The sequence below is a fragment of the Bubalus kerabau genome, chromosome 14, assembly GCF_029407905.1.
Source record: "Bubalus kerabau isolate K-KA32 ecotype Philippines breed swamp buffalo chromosome 14, PCC_UOA_SB_1v2, whole genome shotgun sequence".
NCBI lineage: Eukaryota > Metazoa > Chordata > Mammalia > Artiodactyla > Bovidae > Bubalus > Bubalus kerabau.
The window spans coordinates 16762735-16780020 of NC_073637.1; positions in this window are offsets into that span (position 1 = coordinate 16762735).

Genomic DNA, 17286 nt, shown 5'->3' on the forward strand with positions numbered 1-17286 from the left:
TGGCAAGCTGAATGACACTGAGAAATTTAACATCTCTGAGCCGAAAGTCCCTTACCTGAAAAATGAGGATAACTCTTCCTACCTTGCAAATTTATTAGAAAGCATAAATAAGTACCAAGTCAAAAGTAGAAACCATCAGAGACTTCTATCTACAGGATTAATCTTTGTTCCCTCCTTGCCTCCTCTGTGTTCCCATGCAACACGATAATTTCCAGAAATTCCCACTCCACTGCAGTAGGACTGTTTCCTGATGTATTAGTCAGCTTGAGCCAGGTTATGCTGCTCCAACAAGCTTCCCCTGATTCTTGGTGCCTTGCAAGAACCCAGACCTACTTTTCACTCACCCTACGTGTCCAGCAAGGATTGCTTGCTCCTCTGGTCAGCTTCACTCTGGAACCCAACTGGACAGAACATCCCATTTTGGGAACATCGCTGGTCGTCATGAGAAAGAGAAAAGAAAATTATGTTAAATAAGGTACTGACTTTTAATAAGGTATTTGCCTCCACCGAGAAGTAATATACATTCATCCTTTTCAATGATCATTGTTCAAAACAAGTGAAACCGCCCCATGGGTGTTAAACATGGGCAATGATGTGCAATCTTCCTAAAAGGGGACAGGAACGCTCTATCCCAGCTGGGTTGTATCTGCTGATAAACCGAGAGCCTCTGGAAGGCAAGGACCGGACACAAATCACAGCCACACCCCCAACCTGGCATCCTGCTCTCAAGGTTTGATGAATTAAGTAAGACTGAGAGTTCTTTTGTTTGGCATCTAGGTTTCCCCTCCTCCAAGGTGGAAAGCCCTTCTCCAGTCACTGCTGCTGTAGAAAGGGAGTGAGCCTGCCGTCAGTAAAGGGCAAAGCAGTCCCCCTTCCAGGTCACCAGAAGGCAGTGAGTCTGCTAGTGAGGAACATTCCTCAGCTACCAGATGCTCCCCAGCTCCCCGGGGGTGCTGTACCAAGCCCCTTCAGTATGTAGGCACAGACAATCACTCCTCAAGCACTTTACAAGCATTGTTTCATTTGGCCTTCAAAGCATGCTTGTGAATCCTCCGAGGCAGACAGGTGGCAGCATCCCCAGTGGGCGGATGAGCCCAGCAAGACAGTGGAAACCAGGACTTCTCTGGCGGCCCAGTGGTTAAGACTTCACACTTTACTGCAGGGGGTGCAGGTTCGGACCCCTGGTTGGGGAACTAAGATCCCACGCACCAGGAGGGCTTTGGGGCCAGAAAAAAAAAAAAAAAGACAGTGGAAACCCTTGTACACAGCTTCCTCCTTCCATCTGTTCGTCCTCCGAAGAGATTGTCCTCTGCCTTGAAGCTGTCTTCAGCCAGTCTGTCCCATGGGGGTCTGATCTCCAGGCCAAGGATGGCATCTGCATGGACACCACACAGAACAGCTTCCCAGGCGGCACTAGTGGTAAAGCATCTGCCTGCCAACGCAGGAGACGTTAGAGACGCAGGTTCGATCCCTGGGTCAGTAAGATCTCCTGGAGAAGGAAACGGCAACCCACCCCAGTATTCTTGCCTGGAAAATCCCATGGACAGAGGAGCTTGGTGGGCTACAGCCCATAGGTCACAAAGAGTTGGACACAAGTGAAGCGATTTGGTACGCACACGCAGCACGACCTTTAATGCCACGCTGCTGTTCTTCATGGTCTGAGCACACGTCACAGCTCACCAATTTCCGATGATAGCTTGCAGCTGGGCAAGTCCCCTCTGCCACGGCTAGCCCTGCTGCAGGCTTGGTGCCCTCCAGAGTAAGGATGGCAGCCTCCCAAGCCACCACCCACCTACAACCTTTCCTCCTCTCACGCATTCCACAGCCTTCCACCAGAGTCATCTGCCTAAACACAGCTTGCTGACTTCACTCCCCTACCTCAAGGCCTCCCTGAGCTCACCAAGGCAGCAGGACAAAGGCCAGATTCCCCTGCCCGGCATGTGAACTCTGGGAGCCAGCCCCAGCCTCCCTTTTCAGTCTGACCCTCCTCCCTGCTGCCCCCACAAATATGACCCTCCTGGCTGACTTCACTTCCCCCTCCAGAGGCTGGGTTTCTACCTGCTCTATCATCTGCCAGTTGTGTGACCACAGGCAAACTATTTAGCCTTTCTGGCCTTCCGTGAAACAAAGATAATAAAAATATCTGCCTCCTAGAACTGCTGTAAGGATTTAATGAGTTCAAATTCGCAAAGCATGACGGGTCTTGCCATAGAATGATATGCCGTTATGATTCCCTCCATGTTCTCTCCCTGCAGTGTCTGCTTCCCCAGCCCCATATCTGCAGAGCACAGGCTTCTGTCCTCCAGAACCCCTCTGACATGCCACCTCCTCCACAAATGCTACCCACACCGCCCCGCCCCGAGCTCCATGGCGCTGTCTACATTATCTCAATATCATAGTTAAATCTGTTCTCCCTTCACCAGATAGCAAGGGCCTATAGGTGACCCCAAGGCTCATTCCGCTCTGTGACCCCCACAGGCCCCAGCTGAGTTCTTGGCGCATAGTGTGGCAACATGGTTAGTGGAAGTCCACAGGCTCTGGGGTCTGACTGTCTTGGGTTCACACCCTGCTCTGACACATCTAGCTGTACAATCCTGGGTAAATGTCTTAACTTCTCTGAGCCCCAGTTATCACAACAGAAAATGAGAATGACCATCTCAGCCTCAAAGAGTTACTGCAGGAATAAACCCAATAACCTTTGGACCCCCTGACACAGTGTCTGGTACAGAGGAGACCCTCAGTGAAGGTCAGCCTCCTTTTCACCTTTAACCAGGTGAATTCACATCCTCCATGGTTTGAGTGTAAAAACCTAGAGGGCAGGGATCATATGTAGCCCCTACAAATGGGAGACTTTGGGAGCTCGAAGCAGATGCTTCCCAAACATTTGAGCATCAGATATCTGAGTGGTCTGACGAAGGGCAGCATTGTGGGGACTGGGAGTGAGGGGCAGGATGCATGCAGGAGGACCGGAATGAATTTTTATTTGTTGCTAACTTTCCTCTGGGCAAAGCCTCTGCACCATACCTCCTTCCTTCATTTTTAATAGATAATTTTAATGTCTATATTCATTTTGAAAATTGAGTCAATAGTCAAAACCTTCCAAAAAAGACCTCACCAGGGTCACTAGATGCTTTCACTAGTAAATCACACCAAACATTAAAGGAAGAAAGGATACAGATTCTTCCAAAAAATAAAAGCTGAGGAGCCCTTCTTAATTCATTATATGAGGCTAGTATTACTGCAATAATAATCGTATCAGGTTGGGCCGTTCTGTTTGGATCATCTCTGTCCTAATGATTTTCTGCCTGCTTGATCTATCAATCACAGAGGGATGCCAATGATTCCAACTATATTGGTCAATTTGTTCATTTCTCTTACATTTCTAAATATTTTCCTCATCTCCTTAACGTGGAATGAACTTCATGGCTCCCAAGGTCTTCTTGTCCCATTGTCACCTCCAGAAGCTGTGAGATGTTGACACTCCAGAGAACAGCCAGATCCAGCAGAGGCTGCCTTGCGGCTGCAGGAAGGAGAGGAAACGCCATCCCATCTTGGTTGCAGCTCTATCTGACTTGCTGGGCATGGCTGTCCCTGCAGGCTGCATTCCATGGCCCCATGCCAGGCTGGTGTGTAATACTCTCCAGTCACCCTCTTGTTACCTAACGCTTTCCTAATCTGCAGTTTACGCAAGAGGAGTACAAATCTCTGAGAAACACCAAGAGAAACACGGACCAGGCGCCTCCCCAGCTGGCCTGCGCCCTGCTTTGGAGCTGACAATTTCATCTTGAAGGTGCTTGCTGTTTGTTACCATGTGGGCTACTTGGTACGTGACTTAGAGCCCCACTTCTTACATGAGGCTCCCCCCAATCTGTACCTTTCACCCTTCTCAGCCATCACTCACACTGGACCAAAAAGTATGCTATGTGGAACGGTGGGCAAAGTTTTACATCATTCAGTAAAGCAGATCTTACAATCAATGGTGCTGGGAAAATTGGCCAATCAAAATTAAAAAAAAAAAAGCCTTTAACCTTTAGTTCACATCATGTATGAAAGTTCGCCCAATCTCAAGATGGATCATTGACCTGAATATAAAACCTAAAACTATAAAACTTTTATAAGAAAATAAAAGTAGGATAAAATCTCTGTAACATTGAGCTAGGCAAAACTTTTCTTAGAAAGTACATGAACCATAAAAGAAAAAAGGGGGTAAATTGGGCTTTAAAAAGATGTAAAACTTCACCTCCTCAAAAAACATTCTTTAGGAACATGAAAAGACAAGTTATATTCAGAGAGGAACTATGTATTTGCACAACATGTATTGGATAAAGAACTTGCATCTGGAATATGAAAAGAATTCCTACAAGTCAGTAAGGAAACAAACATCCCAACTGAAAAATAGGCAAAATAGTTGAGCAGATAGTTCACCAAAGAAGAGATGGCAAATAAGCACTGGAAAAGATGCCAGCCCTCATTAGACATTAGGGAAGTGGAATTTTAAACCACAGTGAGCTACCCCCACATGTCTACTAGGATGACTAAAATATTAATTAATTGACTAATTAAGTAGTTAGATGACAATACAAAGTCTTGGTGAAGATGCAGAGCAACTGGAATGCTCATACTTTGCTAATGGGGATGCAAAATATTATAGTATAGCCACTCTGGAAAGCAATTCAGTGATTCCTTATCAAGTGAAGCAAATGAGCCAACAGTTTCACTTCACAAAGACATGTACATGAATATTGATAGCAGCTTTACTCATAATAACCCCAAATTGGAGACAACCCAGATATCCTTCAACTGGCAAAGAGATAAACAAAAGGTTTCCATCCACACAATGGAATACTACTCAGCAATAAAAAAGAACAAACTAGGAGATATACAACAGCATAAAGAAATCTCAGAAGCATTCTGCTAAGTGAAAGAAAGCAGACCCAAAAGTTTACATCTACATGATTCCAAATCTCTAGAGACAGAAATAGATTAATGATTGCTAGGGGCTATAGAGAAACAAAGCTTATTTAACTTATATACAGAGGACATTATGTGAAATGCTGGGCTGGATGAAGTACAAGATGGGGAAACAATGAAAATAGACTTTATTTTCTTGGGCTCCAAAATCACTGCAGATGGTGACTGCAGCCATGAAATTAAAAGATGCTTGCTCCTTGAAAGAAAAGCTATGACCAACCTAGACAGCATATTAAAAAACGGAGACATTACTTTGCTGACAAAGGTCCATCTAGTCAAAGTTATGGTTTTTTCAGTAGTCATGTATGAATGTGAGAGTTGGACCAATAAGAAGGCTGAGCACCAAAGGATTAATGCTTTTGAACTGTGGTATTGGAGAAGACTCTTGAGAGTCCCTTGGACTGCAAGGAGATCCAACCAGTCAATCCTAAAGGAAATCAGTCCTGAATATTCACTGGAAGGACCAATGCTGAAGCTGCAATCCTTTGGCCACCTGATGTGAAGAACTGACTCGTTAGAAAAGACCCTGCTGCTGGGGAAGAAGGCAGGAGGAGAAGGGGATGACAGAGGATAAGATCACCAACTCAATGCATATGAGTTTGAGCAATCTCCGGGAGTTGGTGATGGACAGAGAAGCCTGGTGTGCTGCAGTCCATGGAATCACAGAGTCAGATATGACTGAGCGACTAAACAACAACAATGGAAAAACAAGGAGATTTGCTACAAAAGGCACGAGGGAATTTTTATGGTGACAGAAATGTTCGAAATCCTGATTGTGGTGGGACTCATACAAGGGGAAGCATTTGTCAAATCTCATTCCTGTGTATACTAGACAAGGGTGAGTTTTACTGTAGGGAAATTATACCTCAATGAATATGACCTTTTTATTTTTTAATTTTATTTATTTGACTTCACCAAGTTTTAGTTGCAGCGTGGGGGAATCTTTTAGTAGTGGTGTGCAAACTCTTTGTTGCACCACATAGGATCCAGTTCCCTGACCAGGGATTGAACACAGTCCCCCTCTATTGAGAGCACGGAGTCTTAGCCACCAGATTCCAGGGAAGTCCCAAATATGACTTTTAAATAACAAAAAGTAGAATAAAATAAAACGTAAATCTGTTGAAACTTGTCCTCATCATGAAGGTAAAATGACATCAATAATAGTAACAGCCAGTGTGCAGCAGCCGCTAGCCTATGAAATTTATACCCATTGTTTTATTTAAGCCTCAAACAATCCTTAAAGGTCCTCAAACACACCAAGCACTTCTCTATCTCAAGGCCTTTGCATTTGCTCTTCTCTTTATCTGAAAGGTTCTTCTACTAGGTGACTCCATCTCCCATATCCCTTGGGTCTCTATTCAAAGTCACCTCTTCAGGAGAGACCTTCTGTCCCCATTCTGTCTAGAAGAGTCCCTCAACCTATCACTCTGTATCCCTTACCTAGTTTGATTTTCTTCCCAGAGCGTAGACCATCTGCAATGACACTGTATATGTTTTGTTTCTATCTCTCCATAAGAATCTCATTTTTCATTCACTTTTTCTTCCATTCCAACACCCTCTGTGCCTACCCTGGAGTGTGTGCAGGCAAAGCAAAGCTGCTAGAGGTGGAAACTTCCCATAAAACCAAGATAGTATGGAGTGACCCTGTCTCCCTCCAGCACCCCCTCTCATAATCTGGGACAGGGTTTCTCCAAGAGCCTTGCCTTTTAAGACTCACAGAAGTTGCAACATGAAAAGAGCACTGGTCTTGAAGTTAAGACCCCCTTTACACCAGCCTAGGAGACCCTGACCCAGGCACTTCATGTGACAAGGTCTCAACTTCCCCAGTTGTAAAATGAATAGAAGCGTGTTCTTTGGACATTAGCATGAATAAGAATCCGCCAAGAAACGAACTTAAATGCATGCCCTGGGACTTCCCTAGTGGTCCAGGGTTAAGAATCTTCCTGCCAATGCAGGGGACAGGGCTTCAATCCTGTTTCGGGAAGATTCCACATGCCGTGGGGCAACCAAGCCCATGTGCCACAATTACTGAGCCCATGTGCCTAGAGCCCATGCTGTGCAACAAGAGAAGCCCCCCACAATGAGAAGCCCAAGCACTGCAACTAGACAAAGCCCAGGCACAGCAGCAAAGAGCCAGAGCACCCAAAAATACACAAATAAATGAATAATACAGTTGCTTTATTAAATAAATAATAAAATAAAATGCATGACCTTGCCCAAGAAAATGCAACTCAGCCAATCATTGGTAGAGTCAGGAAATCAGCACTCTTAACCCTCACCCAGGACAACTGAACAGTCTAGGGACAAAATTTTGAATATTGATAATTTCAAATAATTTTTCAGCTGCAAAAATCTTCCAAATATAATCTTATGTAGAAAATCATATATCTAGCACATAAATTGGAGAAGCTCTGGGCAGGGAAAAGGAACAGAATGAGGCTGACTTCTCCTCCGTCAGCTGTTTCTCCCTCGCACTCCCTCCATCTCACCATGCAGTGGCCCCAGGCACCCCAGGGTTCCTTGGAACACAGTTGGAAAACCACCACTCTAGATGCTCTCTGATTCAACCATTGTACAGCTATTCATGAGCATTCACCATTCTAGGCATTCTTCCAGGTACCGGGTATCCAACAATAAAAACAAGTAAGTCCCTGTTCTGACAGATTTCACATTTTAGGGAGACGCATGCTTAGAATTGCCAGTTCTAAGGGCTATTTGTGTATTAACTCAAGCAGTTCTCACCACATCCTTACCAGACAACTACCGCCACTAGACCCATTTTACAGAAAAGGAAACGGAGGCTCAGGGAGATTAAATAAATTGCCCAACATCATATACTACAAAGTGGAAGAGCCAGGATTTTGAGCCCAGAGATTTTAGCTCTGGCCAACACGTCCTTCTGAAAACCTGCCCAGTTCTCAGAACCTCTGCTCTATGAGCTCAGGAGGCATATGTGAGCCTTCCTGAAGCATGTAGTTTTCTCTGCCTGTCTCTCCACTTATGTTGTTCTTTACTCACTCAGTCGTGTCTGACTCTTTGTGACCCCGTGCACTGTAACCCACCAGGCTCCTCTGTCCATGAAATTCTCCAGGCAAGAATACTGGGGTGGGTTGCCATTTCCTTTTCCAGGGGCTCTTCCTGACCCAGGGATCGAACCCGGGTCTCCTGCATTGGCAGGCAGTTTCTTTACCACTGAGCTACCAGGGAAGCCCTCCCCACCTACAGGTTCAAACAAATCCTTTTAGCACCCAGGCCCTGCAGGGTTAAGACTCCAAGACTGGGCTCCAAGATGAAATTGGACTTTGCAGAGCTTCTAGTTGATGCAAGTGGCCTTCTCCACCTGAGGGACGCTGAAAGGCTCATCTCTGGGGGTGTGGAAGAATGTTCTCTTTGGCCCAGGTGCAGAGTTTATTCTGGTCACCGCTGCACTGCTTGGCTGGCTGTTATGAAGATGAGTGACCTCAGCAGCTCCGCGGTGTTCCCAACTTGACAGGGTGACATGGATACATCAGTAAGCAGAGAGTCAGCACCAAATTAGGAAGCTGCGTGGGGATACAGCCAAGTGAGTGCTGAGTAAGAGTAGAGAGCACACGGACCGGAAAACGCTTCCAGCAGGAGGCTGGGGAGGGAACTCAGAAGACATTTACACCCAGGCCACTCGTTCTGCCAGCCGGGAAACCGAGGGCCTATTGCAGCTATGTTCTTGGGCTCCAGCTGTGGCCTCTGAGGTCGAGAAAGGAGATGGGATTGAAGGTAAGCAGACAAGTCCATATCTCAGTCCTGTCCTTTACTGAGCTCTGTGACCCTGAGCACGGAACATCTGAGTCTCTGTTCCCCATCCAGAAAAAAAGGAGATGATAATATCTCTCATATACGCTGTGAGGGTTGCAAGAGATAATTCATTCAACACATCCAATGCCAAGCAGCTACTCAATAATATTTGTTCCTCTCCACTCCCTTCTCCTGGATTGGGTTTCCCAGGTAGCACTAGTGGTAAAGAACCCACCTGAAAATGCAGGGGACATAAGAGGCAGAGGGTCTATTCATGGGTCAGGAAGATCCCCTGGAGGAAGGCACAGCAACCCACTCCAGTACTCTTGCTTGGAGAATCCCATGGACAGAGAAGCCTGGAGGGCTACCATTAATGGGGTCGCAAAGAGTGACTTAGCACACTCATATACTCATTTTCAGGAATAACCTCATTTAATTGAGACTTAACAGGTCTCTGTTTGGAAAGAGTGACTTAGCACACTCATATACTCATTTTCAGGAATAACCTCATTTAATTGAGACTTAACAGGCCTCTGTTTGGAAATGGGTTCCAATCTCTTGCGTCTCTAATTGGCCAACAGCATCAACTTCAGCCAGAAACTGGTCGAAAATGCAGAGTCTTAGGCCCCACCCAGCCCAATGAACAGAATCTGCATCTTAACAAGATCCATGCCCCAACGCATGAGAAGCACCATTAAGCATATTTTTAAATGAATAGACTTATCTTCCCTGATGGCTCAGAGGTTAAAGTGTCTGCCTCCAATGTGGGAGACCCGGGTTTGATCCCTGGGTCGGGACAATCCCCTGGAGAAGGAAATGGTAACCCACTCCAGTATTCTTGCCTGGAGAATCCCATGGACAGAGAAGCCTGGTAGGCTACAGTCCACAGGGTCGCAAAGAGTCGGACATAACTGAGCAACTTAACTTATTTACTTACTTACTGCTCTTGGCCATCATTGATCCCATTTATCAAACTGTGGTGTTGGAGAAGACTCTTGAGAGTCCCTTGGACTGCAAAGAGATCAAACCAGTCAATCCTAAAGGAAATCAATTCTGAATATTCATTGGAAGAACTGATGTTGAAGCTGAAGCTCCAATACTTTGGCCACCTGATGTGAACAGCCAACTCATTGGAAAAGACTCTGATGCTGAGAAAGACTGAAGGCAGGAGGAGAAGGGGACAACAGAGGATAAGATGGTTGGATGGCATCACCAATGCGATAGACATAAGTTTGAGGAAGCTCCGGGAGTTGGTGATGGACAGAGCAGTCTGGTGTGCTGCAGTCCATGAGGTTGCAAAAAGTTGGACACGACTGAGCAACTGAACAACAAAAACAATTGATAGCCTACATTTGCTGAGACTCTGATGCATGTCAGACACGTGGGAAATGTTTTACAGGCATGGTCTTATCTATGCACAATCTCAGGAGGTGAGAATTCTCTCCAACCCCATTTCACAGATAAAGCAACTGAGTGAGGCTAAGGTGGGTGAGTTCCCTCCACGGGTAAGTTCTAGAGCCACACTGCAAACCCTGGGCCTCTGGGACCCTGGTTTCCTCACTTTGCTACCCTGCTAGTTGGGACTAAGCTACCCCTGCCTCTGCACAAACTGGCCATGGGTTAATTTGTTTACTGCTTGCTCTCCTCTTATGGGATCCCTGTGAGGTCTCTTAGGAATCTGTGAAATGGCAGTTTCAAGTCCTCCCTGGCCCCCAAGGTGAGTTTCTGAGACCCTGGAGGAGCTGGCCAGCTGAACCAAGACAGAGAAGTCAAATGGCTCTCTGCTCACCTGCACTGACTAAGACCAAGGTCAGCATCCCCCAGGCTGCAAGAAGTGGGTAGACTGATGGTGTGGGTACTGGCCTGCTCCCTGAGACTGGCTCTCCCCTCCAAACTGTCCCCTAGAACGGTCAACACTTTGACCTGGTGAGCCTGCAACCCAGAAGGGAAAAAACGTGTACGAAAAAGGAAAGAGGAGTTCATGCATGCACTCCCATGACAAAGGGAACACCAATGTTGACTGAAACCCCAGGCCAGGCTCTTCGTGTTTTTATCACCCATCCTGCCTGCAACCCAGCAACTCCTCAAAACACTGCAATCCTGCAGTTCCATTGAGCACCGCCACCCTGGCATTTCTGCAGCCCTGGAAAGCACTTATTTTTGTATCCATTCTATACATCAGGAAATGATGGCTCAGAGAGACCTCGCAACTTGCTAAAGGTCACAGAGCAAGTTTCTATTGTTTAGTCACGAAGTCATGTCCGAGTCTTTGTGACGCTATGGACTGTAGCCCACCAGGCTCCTCTGTCCATGGGATCCTCCAGGCAAGAATACTGGAGTGGGTTGCCATTTCCTTCTCCAGGGGATCTTCCCAACCCAGGGATCGAACACGCGTCTCCTGCGTTGGCAGGTGGATTCTTTACTACTGGGCCACCAGGGAAGTCCTGTAAGGAAGGAGCAAGGCTGGGATCCAAATCCAAGTCTATCTGACTTCCCTTCTTTTCACATAGGTGGCACCTTGAACCAGGCTCTGAATAGGCTTACCTCATGTAATCCTCACCACCCCACCCTTGGAGTCAGATGGCGTTATCATTGCAACTGAGGCAGACAGCAGTCACAGGAACTCTCTGGGTCATACAGCTAGTTAGCTACAGAGCTGGGTTTCGCTACCAGGGTTCTCTCACCCTGTAGTTCAAACTCTTTCTCCTGCCAGCCCTGGGAAGTATCAAAATATAAAAAGCTTTCTTCAGGTTTCTCCAGGAGAGTCCAGGGTTTACTGACATGATAGAACTCTTTATTTATTTGTGGGAATAAATATAAAAGATGAACATCTGCCAAAATGGGGGAGGGGACTAGCCACACATCAAGAGCATATTCTTTAGAGTGAGACTCCCTGGGTTGAGATCTCATATTCTAGCTGTGTGACCAGAACAAGTTACTTACCCTCTCTGGGCTTTCACATACCCACCTGTAAAATGGGACCAATAAGAACCCCTTATACACAGAGGTGTTATATGAATGAAATGAGGGGACTTCCCTGGTGGTCCAGTGGTTAAGAATCTGCCTTCCAGTGCAGGGGGTATACGTTTGAACCCTGATCACGAAACTAAGATCGTACATGCCAAGGAGCAACTAAGTCCACCAATCTCCAGAGCCCATTCACCACAACTGGAGAGTCATAAATAAATAAACATTGAAAAAGAAAGAGAATGGAACAAGGCTGTGCCTATAAAGTGTTAAGGCAGTGTTGGGGAAATACAGAGTACTCAGTCCATCTGGGTTCCTATCACCACTGTCATTTGGATTCCTCTCTTTCTGCATTCATAACTTGCACAGGGTATCCAGCAGTGTGTCGAAGACATAGTGAGGAGCGTTTGGGGGCCACCTGTGAAATGTAATCCACGAATTCACTTCCCCAGTGAAGAAGTGAGAATGATACTGATCAGCGGGAACCTGGAAACCAACTCTAACTGCAGCTATCAAGAAAGAAAATCTCAAATACAAGAAGAGCGTTCGCTGCGAATTGGCTGTTCTTTCCCCTCTCAGCCTTGGCTTCCCCAACCATAAAATGGGGGGCTGGAGGGTGGGCAAACCTGGCCCCTGGCTGCTGGGGGCTACGGCTCCACAGGCAGCAGGTTTGGTGGCTCTTCACCTCCCAGAGGGCAGACAACCTCTTGACGTGGAGCAGGGATGCGAAAGCTGTTTGGTGTGCCCTTGAACCCTGACCCCACAGGCCCTCCCCGTCTGGCTGAGGCCAAGTCCTCCTCTCTGCCATGCTCACCCCAGCCTGCTTCTGCCACCCTCTAGCTCACGGCATGGCTTTGAGGTCATCACTGAGGGGCACAGCCATGGGCCTGGCTCCGCCGGCGGTGCTGACGGAGGGTGGCGGCCACATGAGAAAACTGCTGGAGACACTTTCAGTCACCACCTCAAAGGCCAGACCTCAGGACCTATTTCTTCAAAATGCCACTTCCTGGGTCCAAAATGTTTCTGGCACTTTCCATGGAAGTGCCTGACATTCACCTCATTTGGCTCCAGACACCTTCTAGAAGGTCACACACAGCAGCCAGCCAGCGCCCAGGATGCTGAGCCGTGGGTGGCAGGCCTGACGGTGGCAGCTGGGTCGAGAGTGGCCTTTTGACAGCCTCATTTTCCCACCAAAATGAGAGAAGTGTGGACTAAATCTTTCTTTACGGTAAACTTTTTACCTTGGAATAATTTTAGATTTACAGAAAAGTTGCAAAGATAGTACCAATCGTTGCCAAATATCCCTCCCTTGGTTTCCCCCAATGATATCATTTTACATCTCCGTGGTACTTTAGTCTCAACTAAGAAGCCAGCAGTGACACATTATTACTGATTGAACTCCAGACTTTACATGGATTTCACTCATTTTCTCACCATTGTCCTTTTGTCTGTTCCAGGATACCACATTGCATTTAGGACTAAATCATTTACAAAGTCTCCCGGTTCTGAAAACAAAGAGGCAGGAAGCCTTCATGTTTAAGGACTCTGGATGAATGCTGTGCTGGGTGACTTTGGGTAAATCCCTCATTCTCTCTGAACCTCAGTCTCTTTCTGTATAAAAAGGGTATGATACCAATACTTCTTTATAGGGATACTATGAGGTAATTATTTGTTAATTCATGTGAGGCATTTAGCAGGACTCATAGTACACCATCAGCACTCTATTGATAAATCTCAGTGAGTAGAAATTCTAGACCAAAACCAGGATTAACCCCAAATACTATACACCTCCTGGCAAAGCATCTCCCAGCACAAGAGCTGCTCCAAAAAGAAGAAATTGTGCTGCTGGTCTAGCATATCAGACACAAAGTGGACAGCACAGGACTAGAAAAGGCAAAGATCTGGAGCCACACGGGCCCAGGTTAGGGTCCAGTCCACTCACTCTGTGAACTTGGACTCACTGTCCAGCCACACTGTTCCACATCTGTTAAATGGGAACAGATGGTTCACTTTACAGGGTTCCTGAAACAAAGTGAGATGTGTACTGTAAAGCTTCTAGCAGGACTGAGCTGTGAAATTTGGCTGCATTTTCTTGGGCTCCAAAGTCACTGCAGATGGTGACTGCAGCCATGAAATTAAAAGACACTTGTTCCTTGGAAGAAAAGCTATGACCAACCTAGACAGCATATTAAAAAGCAGAGACATTACTTTGCTTACAATAGTCCATCTAGTCAAATCTACCATTTTTCTAGTAGTCATGTAAGGATGTGAGAGTTGGACCATAATGAAGGCTGACCGCCGAAGAATTAATGATTTTGAACTGTGATGTTGGAGAAGACTCTTGAGAGTCCCTTTGACTGCAAGGAGATCAGACCAGTCAATCCTAAAGGAAATCAGTCCTGAATATTCATTGGAAGGACTGATGCTGAAGCTGAAGTTCCAATACTTTGGCCACTTGATGTGAAGAACTGACTCATTGGAAAAGACCCTGATGCTGGGAAAGATCAAAGGCAGGAGGAGAGGGGAACATCAGAGGATAAGATGGTTTGATGGCATCACCGACTCGATGGACATGAGTTTGAGCAAGCTCCGGGAGTTGGTGATGGACAGGGAAGCCTGGCATGCTGCAGTCCATGGGGTTGCAAAGAGTCGGACATGACTTAGTGACTGAACTGAACTTGTCTTTTCCTGGGCTTTCCTGGTGGCTCAGATGGTAAAGAATCCACCTGCAATGCAGCAGACACCGGTTCAATCCCTGGGTTGGAAAGATCCCCTGGAGAAGGGAATGGCTACCCACTCCAGCATCCTTGCCTATTCCATGGACAGAGAAGCCTGGTGGGCTACAGTCCAGGGGATCACAAAGAGTTGGACACCACTGAGCAACTAACACTTTCCCTTTTCCTACCTCTGCTAGGAACCACTAAGTCATTGACTGCTACCAGGATCTTCAAAGAATCCACTGAACTCTGATGTGGGCAGTTCCCAGGGGCCGGTGATGAAATCCCTTTTGTTTCTTTTGGTATTTTTTTTTTTTTTGAGAGAGAGAGAAGGACCATGATTAATCAAATTACCCTCCCTCCCCCAGCCAAAGTTATGTTGAAAAACCATTTCCATAATCTTCATTGCTACAATGTCTTTTCTCATCCAGAATGAAATTTTCATCCTAATTTCACGCTGCCTGTGCCTAGTTTTAAAAGGAAGCCTAAAGCTATCCTGGTGATCCCTCTGACGAAGATTGTCTTAGGGGCCTGTTTTCACAGAATCACAGAATCAGTCTGTTTTTACAGAACAGCAGCTGGAGGGGCTGAAGAAATCAAAGAGCATCACTCCTATTTCAGTCAGTTCAATAGCTCAGTCGTGTCTGACCCTTTGACTCTTTATGATCACATGGACTGCAGCACACCAGACTTCCCTGTCCATTACCAGCTCCCGGAACTTGCTCTTGTTTAAAGATGAGCAAATGAAAACGAGAGTTGCAGATCTGCTTGTTGAAGGTCGAATAGTGAAAGGGCTTCAGAACTAGGAAGAGACCCCAATCACAAGATTCCTGCTTCTGTGTTCTTGGCTCTCTGACTCGGAGGCTGAACAGGCTCTGAGCTGCTGGAGGACATGCCTCCACTCACTCATCCACACACCCATCCATTCGCTGACCCACCCAATGATCCACTCTCCCACCCACCCACCTCCCACTCATCCATCCCCTCATCCACCCACTCACCCATCTACTCATCCACCCACCCACCCACTCACTCACCCACCCAGCCACCTACTCACTCACCCACTCATCCAGTGCACTCACCCACCCACCCACCTCCCACTCATCCATCCACTCACATACCCACTCACCCATCTACTCACCCACTCATCCATCCAACAACCCACCCAGCCACCCATCATCCACCCATCCACCCACCCACCCACTCATCCAGTCCACTCACCCACCCACCCACCTCCCACTCATCCATCCAATCACCTACCCACTCACCCATCTACTTACCCACTCACCCACTCATCCATCCAATGACCCACCCAGCCACCCATCACCCACCCATCCACCCACTCACTCACCCACCCACTCATCCACTCACCCACTCATTCATCCATCCATGTTGCCATTGGACACTTTCCTGTGATAGACACTGAGCTGAGTGCTAGAAGCCAGGGAGATGAAGACAGTCACAGTCCCTGACTTCATGGAGTTTTCTATTCAAAGGGCAAGGACTGCGTCTCGGTCACGTGTTTCCCAATGATCTACCACAGTGCCTGGCACATGGTAGGAGACCAGTATATGTTTTTTGAATAATGGATCTCCCATCTTCAGTAATGCTCCCACCTTTATAACTGATATACTGAGTTGTTTTGAAGACTCTGATGGGGCTGAAGTCTCAGCATTTGTCTTGAACCATCTTCTCCAATCGTCATTCTTACCAGAAGAAGTTAAACGGCCATGTGCAGACATAGTCACAACATTAGACAAGGAGTAAGTACAAAGACCCAAGATCAGGTCCCAGCCCTTAGCTGCTTACTCCTAAGCAGCTGCTGAAAGACACTTGAGCCTGTTTTCTCATTTGTAAAATGGAGCAAATATTATTTGACTTGCCTGTTTCACTTGGCTGCTGTGACTATCAAAGGGGAGAGAGAAAGAGAGGGGAGAGGGAGAAGGAACAGGGGAGAAAAAGAGTGAAACTTCTAGTATGATATGAATAAACAGTTACTGAAATGTCACTTGAGTGATTTACGTTGAGGATGTAAGGGAAAATAAAAGCAATCAGCTTTTTAACCAGTGCGTGGCACACTCTCCTTCCAATCTTCTATAATGTATTGATAACTGGCTGTGATTGCCCCAGATTTGTTTCAATCTTTGAAGAGATTAAATTTATGGATTTGTGGCATCACATGTCATCCCAGCCAATCCTGACCCATATTTCCCTCCACTTGGTTCATGTAACACCAGTACAAAGAGGTGTTGTAACCTTAATTGCTTGCAAAGTGTTTTGAAATCCTTAGATTAAAAAGCTTGGTGAAGTCCAAAGTGTTAGCCTTCTGTGTGCCCAAGGAGTCATGCTGACCCTTGCCTGGGTTCGTCAGGGCAGGGAGAAGTTGCACTGTATGTCCTGAGGATCCATGAACTCCGGGGTTTGAGGATCTTATTCACAGGATGACCCTAGCTCAACTCTCAGCTTCCTTTTTTTTGACTACTCAGGCATTTGCCTATTCTTTGCTTCGTGCTTTTTCCATTTCTCAAGTTCCTGGGTCATGAGGCCTGAATTGCAACTTTGGTGTCATAGGTCTGCTTTCCTGGGTGATCTCAGCCCGAGACCTAGAAAAGGGCAATTGTGTCATCTGTAATTTGTTTGCCTTTTCATTTAAGCCCAGAGTGGATGGCTTAATCCTTATTCTAACTTTTACCATTAGAATCTGGGATTAAATTTCTGTCCCATAGCTTCCCTGATGGCTCAGACGGTAAGAATCCACCTGCGATGCAGGAGACCCAGGTTCAATCCCTGGGTTAGGAAGATTCCCCAAGAGAAGGGAATGGCTACTCACTGCAGTATTCTTACCTGGAGAATCCCATGG